The sequence below is a fragment of the Aquarana catesbeiana genome, linkage group LG06 (assembly GCF_042186555.1).
Source record: "Aquarana catesbeiana isolate 2022-GZ linkage group LG06, ASM4218655v1, whole genome shotgun sequence".
NCBI classification, from domain to species: domain Eukaryota; kingdom Metazoa; phylum Chordata; class Amphibia; order Anura; family Ranidae; genus Aquarana; species Aquarana catesbeiana.
The window spans coordinates 217251340-217274238 of NC_133329.1; the positions used below are offsets into that span (position 1 = coordinate 217251340).

The 22899-nt window shown below is 38.7% G+C and overlaps 1 long non-coding RNA gene across 1 annotated transcript in view; it reads left to right on the plus strand.

Moving 5' to 3' along the window:
* Positions 1–14884, plus strand: part of LOC141147712 (uncharacterized) — a 223020-nt gene extending 208136 nt beyond the window's left edge. Inside the window, exon 3 of the long non-coding RNA XR_012245115.1 lies at positions 12445–14884. This is a non-coding gene — a long non-coding RNA (uncharacterized lncRNA). The remainder of the gene's footprint in view (positions 1–12444) is intronic.
* Positions 14885–22899: the final 8015 nt, after the last annotated feature.

Consider the following 22899-nt stretch of genomic DNA (forward strand, 5'->3'; position numbering starts at 1 on the left):
TCTTTCTAAAGGCTTTATTTTACTGAATTATTAAGAAAAAGAATCACCCAGCATGAGCAAAAATTCTACACAAAGCTACAAGTCTCTAGTTCCTCATTCAACCCCTTGGGGGCAAGCGAGTCGAACACATAAATCCAGAAAACTTCTCGCTTGCATAACAAGGAAAATCTCTCATTATTGGTTAGTGTACCCTTGGGGATAGTTTCAATCACAAAGACCTCTAACTGTCTAATGTCTTTGCTATGGAAACGTAAAAAGTGTCGAGGGACACTATGTTCATCACTTCCTTTAGATGGAGTACTCACGAATAAGGAAAGACAATTTCTATTACCAACTGAGTGTAGTACTCCTTATTTCTACCATCTACCTAAGGTCCATAAATCAATGGTGGACCCCCCTGGTAGGCCCATTGTGGCGAGTACCAATAGTTTCAGCAGTGGTTTGTCTACATATATTGATTTTTGTCTACAGCCCCTTGTGTGCCAATTACCGTCATACATTAAGGACTCCAACGAAGTCATTAAGGCTCTTCAGAACTATTCATGGGAAGAGGGCTATTGGTGGGCATCTCTGGACGTGTCTTCCCTTTATACTTCTATACCCCATGAAGTAGGCCTGAGAGCCGTACAATACTTTATGACGAAAAGTGGAGATTTCAATTCTATGCAATCACAATTTCTGGTTCAAGCCACGGAATTCTGCCTTAAACGTAATTATTTTACTTTTGGTGACCAGTTTTATTTACAGTGCATGGGAACCGCTATGGGAGCCAACTTCGCTCCGGTGTATGCCAATCTTACCATGGGCTATTGGGAGGAACACAGCATCTGGGCCAACAACCCGTTTGCCGAACACATTGTCTTTTTCGGACGGTACATTGATGACATTGTGCTCATATGGAGTGGTGGCCCGGAGCTGTTTTCCTCGTTTGTGGCCCATTGCAATTCCAATTCACTTGGTCTGTCATTCACTCACATAATAGACCCCCATGAACTTGTGTTCTTGGATTTGGTATTGGCTCATGACCAACATAGGATTTTCACAAAAAATCATGTTAAGCCAACTAGTGGTAATTCCTACCTCCACTTTGGAATCTGTCATCATCCATCATGGAAATGTAACATCCCAAATGGCCAATTTAACAGATTGAGACGTAATTGTTCCAGGGTAGAGGATTATGTTGAACAAGGGGCCTTGATGGTAAAGAAATTCCAAGAGAAGGGTTACCCATGTGACCTCATCAATGATGCCTTCTTGTCTCACATGAATCCTCCCCCCATGGACAAGATTCCAAAAGTGGAATCAGGATCCAACCAGACAGTGAGATTTATCTCTACGTTCAATGACAGGTTTAAATCTATATCTAGAATTGTCAAAAAACATTTTGGTATCCTACAACTGGACCAGCGTCTAGCTTCGGTATTACCAGAGGTCCCACAAGTGACGTTTCGTAAAGCCCGTACCGTGAAAAATTTATTGGCACCTAGTAAGATAGGAAACAAATCATTCAAATCCCCCCTTGATATTAGATCATACTTCCATGATAGAAAGGGTATATTCCAGTGTAAGAAGAGGAGCTGTCTGACGTGCCAATTCATTGCCCATGGCACTAAGTTCATTACAACCAACACAGGCAAAAAATACGAGATTAGGCAATTCATCACGTGTTCCACAGACTTCGTTATCTACGTACTACGGTGCCCTTGTGGGCTCCCCTACGTTGGTCGGACCATTCGGGCACTACAGGCAAGAGTGGGTGACCACCGTAGCCTGATTTCTAAAGGAAGTGATGAACATAGTGTCCCTCAACACTTTTTACGTTTCCATAGCAAAGACATTAGACAGTTAGAGGTCTTTGTGATTGAAACTATCCCCAAGGGTACACTAACCAATAATGAGAGATTTTCCTTGTTATGCAAGCGAGAAGTTTTCTGGATTTATATGTTCGACTCGCTTGCCCCCAAGGGGTTGAATGAGGAACTAGAGACTTGTAGCTTTGTGTAGAATTTTTGCTCATGCTGGGTGATTCTTTTTCTTAATAATTCAGTAAAATAAAGCCTTTAGAAAGAGATGTTTTTAGAGCATTATTTCTAATTGCAATTCTAAGTATGTGTTTTTATCATTTATGTACCATTATTGTATGTTCTATTTTAATGAATTTTATTGTATTGGACTTTCCATTGTGGGTCGTTGAGCAACAGGGAGCCAACATGAGAGATATCATCTTCCCCCTTCTTCCCACAAATGGGTTAATTAATTGTTTTTGTGCCCCTCCCCTTTTTTTTTTTTCCCTCCCATTGCTCCCTCCCTCTAAACTATACCAGTATATTTAAACTGTGCGAGTTGCCTCACCCCTTGACTATGATAAAGCGCTCATGCGCGAAACGCGTCGTCAAGGCAACCCTATGACAGTGGTCCCATCCAGAACTAGAGCACGGTGATCATCAACCCATTCACCCACCCATCCATCCATTCATTCATCTCCATCTGCGAGCTCTACATTGGCTATTGCCAGTCCCATCAATTCCCTTTTCGCTTGTCCATTTCTCCACTGGACCCCCTGGGTGACACCATTCATCCCTGCAGTACTCTCTTTTTGATGGGTCACAGTTTGATCTGGCACATGAGGTGTTCCATCAGCGTGGCTGGAGCCATTCACATCCCATCCTCCTCCCCAGTTCATCCCTGGATTCCCTCAAGTGACACCATCCACCTTTGGGGTTGAATCCATCCCTGAGGAGACACATCCAGGAGACACAGCCGGGAGCCAGCAGCTCTCGTTTACCAGCTGACACTCCGGCGGCTCTCCCGTGCTGACGTCACTGGCCCCCGCGGCGGAGCCTTGGTGAGGTTGTTCTCCCTTCGGTGGAGCTCCGGCTCCCTCCACGCCACATCCCCTGCCTGTTTGAGCCAGCGAGCTGTCCCTCCCGACTTTGGATCACACAACGCTGCTCTCCTTCCGCCGGAGCGTCGGCTCCTTCCACGCCACATCCTCTGCTCACTGGAGCCGGTGAGTTGTCCTCCATGATCTCAGATCACACAGCCAGCGGGGTTTCTGTTAGTCCCCTTGATTCCTTGGGCGAGGTGCCCCCCTTTTTTTGTTTCATCAACTTTTTTCTATTTTGACTTTGGCTGCTACAATACACCTGGATGGGTTTCTTGTGTGGGCTTTCTGCTACTCAAGGGCCAACTGTCTTATACACATATATTTTTACCCTAAGTACACACTAAGATGTCTTCATTCAGTGCAATATAGTTCTGTGTTACTGTGGGTTCAATTTTATTTGTTCAAAGCTTGTTTTTACAATTTATGAATTATCATTTTTATTATATTATTATTGGACTCAATAAACTGTTCTTTTTTATCATTATTTTTGGACTGCCAGATTTTATTTTATTTCATTTTATTTATTTTATTTATGTGAATTCCAGAGCGCTGGACAGTTTTTGTTTTTTTATCTTGATCTGTATCTACCAGCTACGGTTGGTCCAGCTGCACTATTCCCCCTCTATGTCTAGTCATGCTAAATGCACATAGAATACTATATGACATGGTATGATAACAATATATGTTATATACTCCACGCCTTGATCAAGTTCTCCAGGTGGCTACTCATTGGCGCTGGGTTATTGCTGTTGGTGTTTTTGCGATTATGTGTAGAAATGGGTCTATCATGAGAAGGATATAGACTACCTCTTTCAAAATTATCCCTTCTTTCTTGATGAGGTTGATGCCCCCTCCGATGGTATGGCGAATTATGGTAATAAGTACCACGGGGATAATCCCCCTCTTGAGTGTGTGACCTAGAGCCTCCACCTCTACCATTCCCTCTAGTGTTTTTTCCCCACTTGTTGTTGGTTTTCCTATAAATATTATTATCATGATAGGACAAGGGTGCATTACAGCGGGAATGGTCATATTCATGAACAGGATTGGTTCTGGGGGTATCAATGTGGACTACTCCTACATTACACTGGGCAGCCAGAGTGGTTGAAACAGTGTCCTCTGGGACGGGAGTACTTTGCCACTTAAAAATGACCCCTCCATTGAAATCATCAAAATCCCTAATGAATTTTTTCTTCTTTTTATTCTGTGTTTCCAGATCCCATTTGGCAAGCTTATTTTTAAGTTCACCTGACAGTCTAATAAACTCTTCACTGTCTTTTAAGGATTCCAAATTCTTGGTAATATCCTTAATTTGAGAGTCAAGAGTGGCCATTCTCTTTTTCTTGCGGATCAGAAGAAACTCAAGTAATTCAAAACCTCTTTTAATAAAGAAATCACTCCACTCTGACATGGACTGTACATCAGTAAGTCCATCATTGGGGGGTAAATCCCACCTAAGACGTCTAGGAATGAGTCTAGCAGTAAGATATTGTTCAAACGATGTGATATCCCACCAAGTTTTAATCTTTTTTTCATAGATGTAACCTAATTTCCAAAAAGATTGAGGTAAATCATTAGTGGGTTTGAATGAGGAGTTCCAAGAGAACACTTCATTAATCTTAATATCCCGTTTTTCAAAGTAACTGAAAACCTCCATAACGCAGCTAGATTAATGATGATTGTGCAATAAAACTACAAAAAATATATAAATCAGCACAAATATGTATATAAAATAGTGAGCAGCTGAACACCAGGGTCAAACAATCAAATCCCTGAAATGAATAAGTATATAGAAGGTGCAGCGCTAAATCAAACAAGCAATGAATAAACATATATAAATAAAATGATATTGGAAAACTGGCACAAAATGCAGTGCAACTGCATACAGATAAAATAATGAATACTCTATAACAGTATCCGCAGAGCGTATATGCAATAAACTCATTAAAGTTCCAAAAAGCAACAACAAAAGTCCATTGAATCATCCAGTGAAATTCAACCAATTAAGTGTGATGAAACAGCATGCTGGTATAAGTGACTGATCGATGTGCCCTCCACCATTAATAAGAGTGGCCTCTCACCTGGCAACCAGGACCCTTTAATTACAGAGGGTCAAATAGGCAATCCCATATGGGTCATATAAGGATGTAGCACAGCAGATCAGCATACAAGACTTCCGTCAAATGGCAGGGTGTTGAAGATCAGGATACTCTCGAGATAAGTGATGGCATATGGAACAAAAAGGGAACAGAATAGTGCTCTCCATGTGGTGTAGTTTATTGAATAGATTAAAATATTTCACTTACAAGTGCAGCACTTCTCCAACGCAAGTATCAAAGCAAGACACGATTGTGTATATTTTTATACATTATGGGGATTATTTTATTATTTTATATATATTTTTCTATATTGCATATGTTCCTGAGGAATGATGCATCCCATTAACACATTATTGGTAATTTTATCTCAATACATTTATATTTGTAATGTCGGTGCACACAGACTTGCTTCCGTTTGTCCAGTTTACTTTGTAAGGGGACACTTCCGGAATAGATTTCCTGTTCTGGTGTGCGCCGTCTAAGGTTTGTTTACCATCGCTATGGTTACTCACCTTGCATAAAGCGTGGGTGCCCATGTTGTATCTCTATCTGCTGAAGAAGCCCCTGCCCATTGGGACGCAACGCGTCCAGAACGAGGATACGTTGTGATGTCACCCGTGGCCATCGCGCATCCCCATCAGCTGTGTGTATACACTATCGTGTCTTGCTTTAAAACTTGCACTGGAGAAGTGCTGCACTTGTAAGTGAAATATTTTAATCTATTCAATAAACTACACCATACGGAGAGCACTATTCTGTTCCCTTTTTGTTCCATATGCCATCACTTATCACAAGAGTATCCTGATCTTCAACACCCTGCCATTTGACGGAAGTCTTGTATGCTGATCTGCTGTGCTACATCCTTATATGACCCATATGAGATTGCCTATTTGACCCTCTGTAATTAAAGGGTCCTGGTTGCCAGGTGAGAGGCCACTCTTATTAATGGTGGAGGGCACATTGATCAGTCACTTATACCGGCATGCTGTTTCATCACACTTAATTGGTTGAATTTCACTGGATGATTCAATGGACTTTTGTTGTTGCTTTTTGGAACTTTAATGAGTTTATTGCATATACGCTCTGCGGATACTGTTATAGAGTATTCATTATTTTATCTGTATGCAGTGCACTCCATTTTGTGCCAGTTTTTCAATATCATTTTATTTATATATGTTTATTCATTGCTTGTTTGATTTAGCGCTGCACCTTCTATATACTAATTTTTATTGTTTCACTTTAAGCACCATTTATATCACTGCTCCTTGAAAACCAATATTTTTTAAAATTTTTTTTGCATTGCTGCACGTCTGCCAGGACAGTACTCGGGCCCCCATACTCTTTTTATGGCCAATAACTTGCATATAAGCCTTTAAAATGGGGATTTTTGATTTTTCTAATTTGGGTCCCATGGACTACAATGGCGTTCGGGTCCGAACTTTTGCGATGTTCACGAGTTGTGGCGCAAACCGAACCAGGGAGTGTCCAGCCAAGCTCTAATTGTTAAACTAGCAGATACATTTTTTTGAATAGCAATCCAACTTTAAGTCCTCTTTTTGGTCTATAGTTTATCTCAGCTACAAAGCTTCAATATAAATAAATATAATAATCGCATTGCTGTCCTTGGCGCTGGGCTTCACCACAGATCCCTGCATATGGTTCAAGTGTTCCCAGTTAGTAGTGCAAATTTATTGTATAAAATTGTGGGAGAAGCTCCACGCTTAGGATCAAAGGGTTGCAGCCTCCCTTAATAGACTCCCATAAGGGGCTAGGATCAATTGGTAAAGTAAATGGGGTAAACGGCGCTACCCTAGGCTGGAGAGGGCTATCTCAATCCCTCAGTGTTATAACAATGGTGCACTACCCAGAGGCTAGTGTGCTCCTATGGTGATAATCATAAGTGTTTAAATCATATATACCAACATTTGATGTGACATGTAATAGCTAATTATTAGTGCAAACCCCAAAACAAAAAAGTTCTGCTTTCACATTAGTTAAATAATCAATTAATAATATCCAACATAAATAACTATATTCCAGCTGTGAAAAAAAGCACCATAAACAACCTAAGAAGCAATGTGTGTAACTATAAATAAAAATGTAAGCACTGAGTTATCAAAACACAAGCTTGTCAGAACATTTGGGGTTAAAAGAATTTATATTCATATATATATAGGCCTTTATATTGTATATTTTTCTAATGAACATGAGAGGAGCCATTTTGGCTCTAAAGTTGAATCAGAGTTCATAGCCCATGAATAGGCATTGTTGCAAAAGTTGCTTTATGTCTTGAGACTGTGTAAAAGTACCAGTATCCCAGGTTATATATCTTTTGTCTTTGACACTTATAGATAAGGGAAGTTGGTACAAACTTACACAGCCTGCAAAACTAAATAGTATTTTTAAAAAAACAAACCACGTAACAAAAAGGGCTTATCCACAAATGATATATTTTAAATAATAATGTTTCTTTTATACATCTTTACAATGTATCTGTATTAGGTAACATTATATAAACTCGTTTTCTTTCTTTATATATATATATATATATATATATATATATATATATATATATTATCAATAGAGTGCAATTATGGTATCTTATTTAGGAAACCATTCGTAAATAACTGGTAGGCTTATCGTAAGAATCCTGACTTCACTTTCATGGCATTTACAGCCCCAGTTAATTGTGTGGGGTATATTTTCTCATACACATATATTTTAAGAAGCGCCAGGATGGCTGGGGATATTGACACTTGATTGTCAACCATTAGACAATTAGTGGTGTTTTACTAAGCCAAGGTCAGAAGGTCATGTCAATCACATTTAAAGTAATTTCTGATCCAACATCGCCCCTAAGAGGCTGAAATTGGTAATTATTCAAAATGGCGTTGGTCTTGGTTGTCAAGGTAACATAGGTAACTCCATCGTCATATGACATCATCCATTACATAGTAATGAGACCTACACCCACTTTTGGGGTGAGATAAAAAGGAGAGACAGATAGCAAAGAGGAGAGCTATGGGGGAGAGCTATGGGAAGAGAGCTATGGGAAGATCTGGAGGAGCTCTGAGGATGACTGGACAGGTCTATCTCTAAGGTGGAAAGAAGTCTCTTTTGGGACTTGCTTCTCAAACTGACAGAATTCTTAAAGACCTGGTAAAGTATTAATGTTTCCAATGTATACCTTTTTAGGTAATTGAAGTTTGGTTGAGCATATTCTTGACTAACCCAATCCATTGTTAGTTCTGCTTTGGAGTGAAGTGAATTCTAACTGCAGTATGAATTTGTTTTGCTTCTAAACCAAGAGATATATATTGTTATATCTCACAATACTGACTTCAAAGTTTTAGAATTGGATTGGTTATAGTATGTGTTAAACCATTGATTCAGTCTAAATCTAAAATATAAGCTTTGATTAAATTATCAAGCTGTGCACAATATAACAATTTTGTTTGTGCATTTAAGAGTGTAATAAGAAGGTCTGTTGGTTTTGAGAAGAGATCACATCATAGTATTAAGGTAAACAATATTTGTTTACACAAGTCCGTGAAGTCACGGAAGGCTATTCACAAGTTACCAGGTTTAAAATGTACAAGTATCATTTAAGTATTGAAATGTGGTATTTTGTTATAAGAAATTGAATAAGAGAACTGTGAATATTATCTGAACCATCATTTATCTTTGATATGTAGAAGTATATCCATTTATTTGTTTTATCACGAAATATACCTGATATTATTTTGCACTGTATTTTTAGTTAATAAATATATATTTTTAAGCAACATCATTTGTATCACTTGTCTTCAAAATAGCACGGATAAACGAACTTGAATTTTTTGTTGGTATTGGTAGAAAATTGTAAATCTCCCAAATTAAAGATTTGCATATTTTCATGATTACAATACTATTTTATTATTTCAGTATAAACATTCTGACATAATTGGAGGCCCCAGCGAGATTTGTTAACGTTTGAAACAAGTGATATATTTGTGCAAAATTATATATATTTTATTGTCATTTAAAAAAAAAAAAAATATATAAAAAATTATTATTTTTTTATAATATTGCCATTGTTAGTTGCAATATTGAAAAATGACAGACACTAAAGTTATTTTTATACTAGCCGGTCCTACTGATGCAGAGAATGAAATTGGTCTCCATCACCGAAAAACCGGAGAGTTTGCAAAAAATCAGGTGATGTCTTCTATCAGAGAAGTATGTGAACTGAAGACAGAACTTGGTCCCTGTAAGTCAGCTATTGCTGCAAGAAGGACCATGGGTACTTTGAAATGTAAGCCCAATCAAAGTACCAGAGAACTTTTAAAAGTTCTCAAGAAGGCCTTCAGCTTGGCTGGGGAAAACCCAGATTTTGAGAGCCATGAATTTTTCCAACTGTTTTATGAGGCTTTGTCAAATAAAATTAAAGTTGTTGTGGAATGGGATTACTATCCCAAAAATGGTTTGGGTTGGCTAATAGAAAGCACCATCATTTTTACTGTTCTACAGAACAGTAGGAAGCCTCAAGATTAATTTAAAAAGCCTGCTCAGATAATATTTGAAACTCAAAAAAGTAATTATGCTGGAGTTTTTAAACTACAGTCCTCCCAATCAGAGGAAAGTTACACCCAGTTTTAGAACTCTGTTTAAAAAAAAAAAAAAAAAAGTGAACAGCTAGCTGAGGTGTTAAAATATTTAAAGGTCTGTAATTGACCAATAAGAAAAAAAAACATGAGCAAAGCATGTTTAAATATATTTTTTCCTCTCTCTCTTTCAAAAAGGAGTTTCACCCCCTCTTTTGCAAAGGGGGGGGGGGGGGAGTGATTTTATCTTGCAGCTAAAACTTTGCTGTAAAGAGAAAACTGACAGTCTTTTGGAATGTGCCTGTGTAAAAAAAAAAAAAAAAGGTGGGGGCAAAACTCCTCCATGACTAAAGGAGTAAGTTACACAGCAGGACGAAAGTGAAACCCACCGTTATATCATTCCATGTATATTTTTTTTTTTGTATATATATCCTTTTTCTTACAGGTATTTCATAAAAACAGGATACCCTAATAAGAAGTTATTGGATAAATATCCAAGTAATTATTTTGTTTCAGAAACATTTATAATAAATCCAAGAATTATTTTCTGAAAAATAATATCAGCTAAAATTATCTTTAAAGCTGAATTTGTAAATATTTTCAGCACTGCCCTGAAATCCTAAAAATAAAAAGCCCAGTTGAACTTCAACTTAAAGGGAATGAAGTAATTTACATTAAAGGGAATGAAGTAATTTACATTCCCGTATTTATAGTTAATATGCCCTACGATCGATTATGTATTGATATCGATCTTTTTAAAAAGATTAAATCCTATTGTGATTTTATTAAAATGTTATATTGTCTTAAGTGACAAGGCCATAAATAGGAACCTTCCCAGTCCTCTCACAATCGGCGCAAATGCCCTGTGATAAGGAAAAACTGGAATATAAGTGAGATCCATCGCAGGAATAATTAAATTCTAGATGGCACCTTTTGTACAGGTAATTCCAACTCCCTAGAAGGGTCAGACAGGAGGATCATACCAGATGTATGTCCCCTGGAAAATAGTTGAGAGGTTTGCTTGGAAGGTGATGTTCTCAAATGCTCACATCCATACAGTATATACTGACTCTAATGAGCTTAGTAATTATACTCAATTCCTACTGGGATGGTATGGTAAGGTGTATTTTTCCCTAACAGGTTAGTGACCTGGGGAATGTTAATAAGGTTCATATTTATGCCAGGAATATAATCACGTTAGTAGAAAATTATCAAAATAGTTGGCCAATCCTAAAATAAATATTTAGGTATTCAACCCCTCAGGATAATTGTCCATGATCTGGATAATGACTCTAATAGTCATAATAAAATTGCTAAATGCATCTTATCCATGTCTATGGAGGGGAAAATAGCCAATCATTTACTCATGGTAATCAATGACCCAAAAAATCATGTGTACATTGGCAACGATATATGACATCGCTTTGCTATACACATGAATCTGGTAAATTCCACACTGTGGTCCAGAAAAAAAGAAGGCCCTTAAATAATCTTAGTTACTGCCACATGCAGTAAACATATTAGTACCACATAAGGTCATTAGTGATACAGGTACTAGTACATTTTTTTTTTTTTTTTATGTTTTAATTATTACATGGCCTGGTATGAATAGGCCAAAATTTTAGGAACCCTGCTGCATTAAAATGTTTCGCAGACAGGATGTATATAAAAAGGATTTTAATAGATCCCACACCCATGATAAAAATAGCTTTTCATGGAGATCAAAAATATGTTTGCAAAAAGATTCCTGTGATGTGGTATAATAGACATAAGCATTGCCAGGACTCAGTCTGATCCAAGTGTTAATGCACCTAATGTTTTCAATCAAACATTGCTGTCTTTCCCTAGCTTGCTATGTTTCGCTAGTGGAAATCATTAGGAATTTCAAGGAGAGGAGCGTTGTAAGATCAGTGCATAGTTCTTATGATAATCCTATACTTGATATTCTTAAACCAAATGGTCATTGCGTTTATATGCTGGTCTGAAACAGCTAAATAAACGAGTATATATGTACAGCTAGCTGTACCATATATTGACCAATGCTTGATATAAGAAATACAAGGCGCTAAGTACTTCACTACACTAAATTATGCTTAATGATGGTGGACATTCAGGTAAGTCCTGAAGACCCATAAAAGCTGGCATTTAAATGTGGTAAGAAATAGTACAACTGGAACAGAATGTTAATTGGTTATATCAATTTTGGTTTTAAATTTGATTTTGTTTTTGTTTGTTATTTTACATAAGGCCATTGCCTGATGTACCTGAAAGAGAAAGTCTAACATATGTGGATGATATTTTTGTTGAATAGCATAATGTTTGAAAAGCATATACCAGAGATTAGATATGTTCTTAACCAGTTGAGAGAAGCGGGTGTTTAAAATTTCATTTCAGAAAGACCAATGGTGTCGCTCCAAGGTTCATCTCCTGAGATTTAAGGTTTGCAGCCTAAGTCTCCCACAAGAAGAAAATGGAGGCTGTAGTGGAGTCAAAAGTATCTGCCAAGATCAGTTGAATTGAGGATATGTTTGGGTATGGTATAAAGTATTCAATTGTATGCTTGTCATCCTAGGTTCCAACTAAGTATGCTGGAAGGTAATGTATAAGAAGAGACTTAAAGGATCAAGAGAATGTAAATGTAATAATATGACATTGTGATAATTCTCTCCTAACTTACAGATCTTCAAATCTTATACTTCAGCATTAATGTTGATCCTGCCAATCATGGCAGAATATCATCATTAGATCATTGATGATTTTAGTTAAAATAAAATATAATTAACCAATTGCTATATCATATATATAGCATAGATAGAAAAAGTCAATATATTAATTAATAAGAATATGTATTCATACTGTCTATTTACTTAAATAGAAAAAGATTGACAGTCCAGACCAGATCGTTGAGTGGTAAAGGTGAAGTGAACTGCCAAACGACACAGCGATCGTATGGATGATGTTAATCCTTGGTGTCCAGTTTCGGAGGGAACCTGTCACCAAACCACCATCCAGATCAGATCGTTGATTGGTAAAGACGAAGTTGACTACCAAAAGACACAGCGATCGGTTGCATGATGTTAATCCGTGATGCCCAGTTCCGGATGGAACCTGTCACCAAACTAAATTCTTCATCAGGAGTCGTGAAGCAAGATGCTCCAGGATTCGTATTGCCGGAAAGAAAGATTTGTTGCAGAAGTCCCTTGTGTGCTTGAATCCCAGAATATCCATTGAAAGGAGGGATAATATATCCCATTTTCAGCTTGTAGCAATACAACAGTGGATTCACTGAAGAGTTTCTTCAATTTCTGGTTTATCAGCTTTGTTTTTATTACATTTGACAAGGGGGGTTACACCACCACTGCAATGGTTCATTTTGTTTCCATAAAGACTTGAACTCATCAAGGAAAATCCAAGTCATACAAGAACATTCTTTATCATATGGATGAAGAAAGAAACGTCCTTCAAGTATGACGAAAAATAATAATATGGCCATATCTTTAAACAACTATGATATTTCTGTAGACCCGTTTTCTTAGGATGTCCAAGGCTGTTCGCCGGAATTCTAAGAAACGTGGGGGGGATTTGTCAGAACATTTGGGGTTAAAAGAATTTATATTCATATATATATAGGCCTTTATATTGTATATTTTTCTAATGAACATGAGAGGAGCCATTTTGGCTCTAAAGTTGAATCAGAGTTCATAGCCCATGAATAGGCATTGTTGCAAAAGTTGCTTTATGTCTTGAGACTGTGTAAAAGTACCAGTATCCCAGGTTATATATCTTTTGTCTTTGACACTTATAGATAAGGGAAGTTGGTACAAACTTACACAGCCTGCAAAACTAAATAGTATTTTTAAGAACAAACCACGTAACAAAAAGGGCTTATCCACAAATGATATATTTTAAATAATAATGTTTCTTTTATACATCTTTACAATGTATCTGTATTAGGTAACATTATATAAACTCGTTTTCTTTCTTTATATATATATATATATATATATATATATATATATATATATATATATATATATATATACATATATACATATATATATATATATATATATATATATATTATCAATAGAGTGCAATTATGGTATCTTATTTAGGAAACCATTCGTAAATAACTGGTAGGCTTATCGTAAGAATCCTGACTTCACTTTCATGGCATTTACAGCCCCAGTTAATTGTGTGGGGTATATTTTCTCATACACATATATTTTAAGAAGCGCCAGGATGGCTGGGGATATTGACACTTGATTGTCAACCATTAGACAATTAGTGGTGTTTTGCTAAGCCAAGGTCAGAAGGTCATGTCAATCACATTTAAAGTAATTTCTGATCCAACATCGCCCCTAAGAGGCTGAAATTGGTAATTATTCAAAATGGCGTTGGTCTTGGTTGTCAAGGTAACATAGGTAACTCCATCGTCATATGACATCATCCATTACATAGTAATGAGACCTACACCCACTTTTGGGGTGAGATAAAAAGGAGAGACAGATAGCAAAGAGGAGAGCTATGGGGGAGAGCTATGGGAAGAGAGCTATGGGAAGATCTGGAGGAGCTCTGAGGATGACTGGACAGGTCTATCTCTAAGGTGGAAAGAAGTCTCTTTTGGGACTTGCTTCTCAAACTGACAGAATTCTTAAAGACCTGGTAAAGTATTAATGTTTCCAATGTATACCTTTTTAGGTAATTGAAGTTTGGTTGAGCATATTCTTGACTAACCCAATCCATTGTTAGTTCTGCTTTGGAGTGAAGTGAATTCTAACTGCAGTATGAATTTGTTTTGCTTCTAAACCAAGAGATATATATTGTTATATCTCACAATACTGACTTCAAAGTTTTAGAATTGGATTGGTTATAGTATGTGTTAAACCATTGATTCATTCTAAATCTAAAATATAAGCTTTGATTAAATTATCAAGCTGTGCACAATATAACAATTTTGTTTGTGCATTTAAGAGTGTAATAAGAAGGTCTGTTGGTTTTGAGAAGAGATCACATCATAGTATTAAGGTAAACAATATTTGTTTACACAAGTCCGTGAAGTCACGGAAGGCTATTCACAAGTTACCAGGTTTAAAATGTACAAGTATCATTTAAGTATTGAAATGTGGTATTTTGTTATAAGAAATTGAATAAGAGAACTGTGAATATTATCTGAACCATCATTTATCTTTGATATGTAGAAGTATATCCATTTATTTGTTTTATCACGAAATATACCTGATATTATTTTGCACTGTATTTTTAGTTAATAAATATATATTTTTAAGCAACATCATTTGTATCACTTGTCTTCAAAATAGCACGGATAAACGAACTTGAATTTTTTGTTGGTATTGGTAGAAAATTGTAAATCTCCCAAATTAAAGATTTGCATATTTTCATGATTACAATACTATTTTATTATTTCAGTATAAACATTCTGACAAGCTAATAATCAAAAATATGCAAAAATATGACTAATGCCCTGTACACACGGTCAGACTTTCTGACGGAATATGTGCGATCAGAGCTTGTTGTCAGAAATTCCAACCGTGTGTGGGCTCCATAGAACTTTTTACATCGGAATTTCCGACACACAAAGTTTGAGTGCAGGCTATAAAATTTTCCAACAATAAAATCCGTTCACGTAAATTCCGACCGCGTGTGGCCAATTCCGACGCACAAAGTGTCACGCAAGCTCAGAATAAATTCCGAGACAGAACTGTTCGGTCTGGTAAAATTAGCGTTCGTAATGGATATAGCACTTTCATCACTCTGCAATGTTTTAAATTGTTTAATGCAGCGCACTCTCTTCTCCTTTATAATGCTAGAAGAATGAAGTTGTTTTGCCCATATTCACACAGAGTTCTCACAAACTTATTTCTTTATTATTTCTCGTGATTTCATGAATATAATATTTGATTTGTCACATCTACTGAAAATGTCTTTATTTTTTTAAATGTATTTTTTGGTATTATTTGTTGTATTTTTTTAAAATACAGATCTCCTGTTTTTTTGGGGTTTTTTTTGGGATCTCCAGAATAGTTTTGGGTGTGTTTTGTGTGTCAAGTTACCACAACACAATTATTATCTTGTCTTTTTTAATCTCAAGGAGATTGGTTGGTGTTGGTGTCCCTTGTTAATTTCACATTGTATTTTGGAAATGTACCTGCCTCCTCACAAACAAACTGTCCTTTTTGAAGGAAAACACACATAGGCAAGTATTAGTTCTAAAAAATACATTTATTAACGGGTCCTAACCAAATAAAGAGGGAGGCAACGCTGGAGAAACAGCAGAAATTGGCAAAGCCTTTGGCCCCCAGGGCACACATCAACTATTTTCAGGCAAAATTGGTGGCCTGAGGAGTCCATATATTTAAGGGAGTACAATCTGGTCCAGTAGACCAAGAGATCATGAAGAGCAGCAGATGACATGTATGTCCCCAGGCTGTGGTCATACAAGAGCCTGCATCTTTTGTCAGACCAGACTGAACCCAGGCCATCACTTTCTTGTCTTCCTTCCACTCTTCCTTCCAGGCTGTGTCTGTGGTGTTGGAGTTGCGGCAGGAGGAGGAGGAGGAGGATGATGCAAATCACACAGGTGGGTATTGGGTGATATTTCACCCCTCAACCCCTTATTTAATGTTTTATAAATGATTTCCTCACACATGAGGCATTGGCCCTCCTGCATGTCCTGCAGTTTGGTGGCAGCCATGGAGGCAGAGGCCTCTTCACAATTGGGGGTGGTTCTAAGGGACGCAGAAGCCTCCAGAATGAGCCTAAGTGCTGACTCATCCACGTTACTCCCCTTCCTGGGTCTTTTGTTTGGAAGGCGGAGGGGTGGAACCTGTGATTGTGTGAGGCTCCTACTGGGCCCTGCCACTTCCTGGCTGCCACTTACCCCGGCCACCTCCTGGCTACCACTAACCCCCGCCTCCTCCTGACTGCCACATTCCACATCCTCCTCCTGGCTGAGGTCTTCCTGTGTATGAAAAAGGGACATAGTTTTAGTTTTTCTTCATCAATCACACACAATTTTCATCTCATGACTATTGCAAATTGAATGTTAATAAATAAAAAAAGACTGTCATTCTGAGCCCAGCATTTTTCATTCTTGTCACAATTATTTTTGCCCACTACTATCTATTGATATGTAAACGCCTTTATTAAATCAGCAATTAGTGATCAATAATAACATCTAGTAAACATCATTTATGTTTTGCCAAGAAATCTGTAGAACAATGCTATACCTAGCTCAGGCCACCAATTTTGGCTTTTAAATAGGGCATGGTTGCCGTGGGGACCACCGGCTTCACCAACTCCAGCAGTTTCTCCAGTGCTGCCTGCCTCTTTTGTTTATGATTACTGCGGGTGTTTGACCTGCCACAGACAGTGTCTATGAACAGGGGGAGGAAGTTGTGATCAGTGAAGCCATCTATTTTCTCTGCAAGACACAACACAAGACAAACCCTAATGTCAGGCTAAACTCTCCTAATCTTGTCCTAACATAGGCCTCAATCTATAAGCAGTATAGGCCCAAGTTGAACTTGAACCTTCGTTATCACGATCGGCGCTTCCGATACTCCTTCCTCCGCTCACAGATCATACGTACGATGCACTCGTGTTACGCTTTATATACACTGCGCATGCGTGAAACTCCTCCCGCCCCTGACGTTCTTTCTAGTCTATTCCCCAACCCTTCTCTTTCGGCGCAGTGGGGAAGAGCACATGGCGGAGAGACAACAGGTGCATGATAATAGCAGCAACGAGGAGGAGGAAGAAAGCCCGGAGCCAGAAATGTCACGATGACGGAGGAGAAGATTTAAGGCCTCGAATATGGCCTTTGTTGAGATGGTGGAGATGGTGGACATATTGAAAAGGGCCGACTATGACGGAAAGTATGGACCTTACCCAAACCCAAATGTCAGAAAGGCCAAGATCATGGCTAAAGTTGTGAAGAGTCTGCAGAAGAATTTTGGGGGTACGACGATCCAAGAATCAACGGTGGTCGGACCTCAAATTAAGGGAGCACGATCAGTATAGAAGGATCAGGAGAGTGCTGCAAAAAAGTAGTTGTCCTGTGTTCCTATTCTTCCTTTTTATTACGTTTGTGCTGCTCCATGTGCTTTTCTTTACTGTTGTACATTTTAAAATGGCAACTTTCATGTTCATGGGCACATTAATCGTTCGTAGGAAACATTGTTCGTTTGGCCACTAAAATACGATGTTTTGGTCAGATGCAGTTCAATACGGTTTTTCGGGCCTACTTCTATTAATAAAAGTTTGTTGTCTAGATGGGTTTGTAACTTGAATGAAATGCTAACTAGATTCTGTGTAAGGAGAGGACACTCAGCAGCTGTTTATCTGAACGCTGGAGCACTAGTGTGGGACAAAAGAACACCCTTTTTATTAGGGGGCCCACACAGGTGCTCCAGTGAATACTATAGGGATGTCTCCATCTGTGAAGCTTGCACAAAACAGGTAAGTATTAAGCTTTACAAAGGACAAAAAAATTTCTTCAGCTTGGAACTCTGCCAAAACAGACAATTGTACCCCACTTCCAAGCAATGTTTCATATTCCTATTTCTGCCATCAAGTATCTGTGTGCTAAGTATACCTATTTTTGTTCACATAGGGGAGAAAAGACTCGGAGGACACCACTCATCAGAGGAGACCACGGACCCCCCACCTCAGGAGGAAGGGGAAATCCCCTAAACCCAACCAGAGGAGGAGGAGGGAGACATAGAAATTGTCACCACAACAGGTGAGTGTCTGCGACCACAGCCTCAGGTAAGAGATGAATGCCTGCATATTTATTATACATGGTGTGTTTTTTTGTTGGTGATCAGGATGTTGTGGAAGAGGAATGTCATTTCACCAGTGAAAGTGCCCAGATCCTCATTGGGGAGATAATGGGGTGTAATCGAGATTTAGAAAACATAAAGCAAAACATCAATGATGTTCAAAACAAAATAAAGAACATCATTGATGTTTTAGGGAGAATCTAAAACACCCAGAAATCCCTAAATGTATTCTGTTTTTTGTAACAAAATTTTTTTACGTATGTTAAAAGCCAAATTTAGAAGATGCACACAGTGTGTCAACATGTGCTATCTGCCATCACGGGAGATTAATGTACGCATTTTGTGGGTGCAACAGCTTCCTCAATAATAAAGTAGCTGAGAGGAAGGGATTGCACCCACAAAACACGTCCATTGATCCCCCATGATGGCAGCTAGCACATGTTGACATTAGGCAACTTGTGTGCATCTTCTAAATTTAGCTTTAACTGGGGTGACATCACCCCATCTGCTGAACGCATTATCAAACACAGATGGTACATACTCATGTCTGATATTGCCTTCACTTTATAAAAGTTGAACTTTGTAAGTTCCAGAGTTGAGTATTGTTTTAAGGGTTTAAACATGCCTGTTTTAGATTAAAAGGCAATTTCTACTTAATGTGACCTTTAAAAATGTTATACAACAAACATGTTGGTTTGTTCAAAAACCCTTTTAGAAACGCACATGTGATTGTGCTTTGATTGAAAAGATTGATAATCAGCAATGGGGTTGATTTACTAAAGGCAAATCCACTTTGCACTACATGTGCACTGCAAGTGCACTTGAAAGTACAGTTGCTATAGATCTGAGGGGGACATGCAAGGAAAATAAAAAAAAGCATTTTTGCTTGTACATGATTGGATGATAAAATCAACAGTTTCCCCTCATTTCAGATCTCCCCCTCAGATCTAAAGCGATTGCACTTTCAAGTACACTTCTAAGTGCACTTGTAGTGCAAAGTGGATTTGCCTTTAGTAAATCAACCCCAATGTGTGGCTTCTTTCAATGCTCAAAAGCATTTTTGTAGTAAAGTAGTTGTTTTTAGTGACAATGGGGATTATTTACTAAAGGCAAATCCACTTTGCACTACAAGTGCAGTTTCAGTGCAGTCTCAAGTGCACTTGTAGTGCAAAGTGGATTTGCCTTTAGTAAATAACACCCAACAGTGCTTTCTAATTTTACACACGCCATTTTCATGACTCCCCAAATTTCGATCATGGTGTTGAAAATTAATAATATTTTTGTCAGTAATGCATTACATACATTAACAAAAAAAACAAGGTGTGTGTGTAGCAGACCCACAACAGAATAATAATAGCCGAAGAAGAGATTGTCACCTCATGTGTCAATGAAATTGCGTTTGCACTGTTGAAGAAAAAGGCCAAAAAATTAGAACATTAATAAAACATAACAGAGGAGACAGCTAAAAGAATGCCAAGCAGTAAATCAAAGCAAATATTTAATCATTTCCAAAATATTTTTATTTTAAAAATGTTTTAGACATTGTCTGGCAGATTGATGGCCCCCCTACCCGCAAAGTATTCCATGTATCTTATACGGACCTCGGGGGCACTCTGGGGGGGGCAAGCCAGGACGGCCAGTTTCAAGCGCCATCAGGGTTGGTTCATTAATATGAATTCCGGCCTCAGGCCCAACTGAGGCAGCATAGTTCAAAGAATTTCTCCTTAAAAAGTTGTGGAGAACACAGCAACACAGGATGATGTGATTGAGTTTAAATTCCGCCATGGTTATCAGTGTAAGAAATAGGTGGAACCGGCTGGCCATTATTCCAAACGTATTCTCCACCACTCTTCTGGCTCTGGCCAGCTGGCAATTAAAAAACCTCTGGTCCGGGGTGAGGGTCCTCATAGGGAATTGCCACATAAGATGGTCCCCCAGCGCAAACGCTTCATCCGCAACGAAGACGAATGTGAGTCCTCTCGTATTGTCTTCTGGAGGTGGTAAGCCCAAACTGCCTTTCTGGAGATGCCTGTAGAACTTGGTCTGGGCGATGACTCCACCATCCGACATCCGGACATTCTTCCCCATGTCCACATACAGGAATTCGTAAGTAACCGACAGCACCGCCAACATCACAATACTATTGAACCCCTTGTAATAATAATAGTATGACCCTGAGTTGGGGGGTGGGACCATGTGGACATGTTTCCCATCAATTGCCCCTCTGCAGTTAGGAAAGTCTCACTGCTGGGCAAAGTGGGAGGCCACAGTCTGCCATTCCTGTGGGTTGGAAGGAAACTATGGAGTCAAACAAGAATAAAAAAATTAGTCATTTTGCACATAAACATTGAAAGCAGATTATACACAAACTTCTTGGCCAACATCAGTATAACATTTATTTTAGGGAGTATTTAAAGACAAAAGTATAAGGTCCACCTATCAGATTCCTCACCCCCTCTGATGGCCCATTGTTAAAATTTTAGGGGGGGGATGTTTTGGACAGGTAACCTTCTCCACTTCATTGAGAGATGAATGCCTAAATAATGTGTATCACTTTGGCCAGCCCCTCCTTACTTACACTATTGGCAGCCCACTGGACAGGCAAGAAGTGTCATAATACAAAAATATAAATACACACTGTCCAAATTGGAGCACAATTTTAACATTCTGCAATTACCTATCAAGATAATAATAGGATAGAAAAACTTTAAACAGTAGCATTTGAAAGTATTCAGACAGGCCCTTGCACTACATGCTTTGGGGAATTCATACAGAAATCTGACCACAAAAGAGGTAGATATAGTTTGTATGGGTTTGGCAAAGTCAGCAGATAGAGGATTGGTATGGGTTGACTTAGCGGTTGGGGGGAGGGAGGGTTCCAAATGACTTTGGGACCCAAAAAAAAGCCTCTGGCACTCTGCCAGAATTTAAGGACACAAATAACATTTGTTCACATTTTAGGGGGTGTTTAGGGTAAAGCACTACAATGGAGCTGACAAAATACATTGTTAAATGACTAGGTGAGGTGGATATAGGCCCAGGAGAGCATGCTGGGGAGGTAAGTGAAGGCAAATAAAAAAAAGTTAAAACATTCCAGCATGCATGATGATAAAGGAGACATTCACAGCATATTACAATCATGGTAATTAGGGAATGATGAAAGAAATATAATATATTATCAGACATTAAATACAATAAAATGTGATGTTAAAGGATAAAAATCTTACCTTAATATAGTCCTTCTGCAGGACCTGGATGATGGCAGAACAGGTCTCCAGGATAATGATCCCCAGAGCCTGGGGGGAGATGCCTGTCGAGAACTTGAGATCCTGAGGGCTTCTCCCCATCGCCAAGTACCGCAACATGGCGACCAGCCTCTGCTCCGGAGTGATGGCTTGCCTCATGCAGGTATCCTGCCTGCTGATATAATGGGTCAGCAAAGCCAACAAACGGTGAAAAACCAGGTTCTTCATCCAGAGAAAGCTCCTGAAATCATCAGAATTATTCTCACGGATCTCACGGAGCAAAGGCATGTGACAGAATTGGTCATGCTGGAGCAACCAATTCTTGGTCCATGAACTCCTCCCTACCCTGTTCGTGGACTGGGCTTGTGTCAAAGTAAGAACCCCAACACCAAGCCCCTGCACAGCATAAACTCTACGATGAGTACGTATACGCAACATGGCTTCAAAACGGTCAGGCTGGTCAGAACGAAGTAACAGAACGCACTGAAGAACAGCAAGGCCTGTGAAGAGCAACCTGAAAATCAGCAACGAGCGGACAAGAACACAATGATAAATCACTGCGAACTCACTACACGCACTGAAGACCAGATACAAACCCACAAGCACAAACTGCACAAAACGAAAACTGAAAAGCAGAAAAACCTACTGAAAACCACGAGTCTGAAAAGCGCAAATCGTCTCTCACCAATCTTTTACTAACACGAGATTAGCAAAAGGAGCCAAGGGGTGGTGCGCTTGGTATTGAACAGCCCTTTTATAGTCCCGTTGTACGTCACCGTGTTCTTGACGTTTGGAAATTCTGACAACTTTGTGCGACTGTGTGTATGCAAGACAAGTTTGAGCCAACATCCGTCGGAAAAAATCAGATGAATTTTGGTGTCGGAATGTCCGATCAATGTCCGATCGTGTGTACAGGGCATAATAGTTTGTTGAAAAATGTATATGTGTATTGACATGAATAGTCCCAAAAACAGCAATGTGTTTTCTTGCTGTAACAAATGCCAGGAATTCCAAAGTGACCAAGTGCTCAGCAGATCAAGTGAATCTTGTGCTTCCCCTTAAGGGTCCCCACTCACCAGATCCTATTACCCCTACAGGGGTGATTGGCATGTATGAATAACCGGGTGTGATGTCCCTTGATGGCTTCTCCAAGCAATTCACCAAACCAAGATATCCAAGCAATATCCTATTCAGCAATTCCCAATCGCAGTTCCAGAGAATACTTCAGTAAGATCCAAGGGATAAATCCTGTACTCTGGCTTCAGTGAGATTAATTTTCAT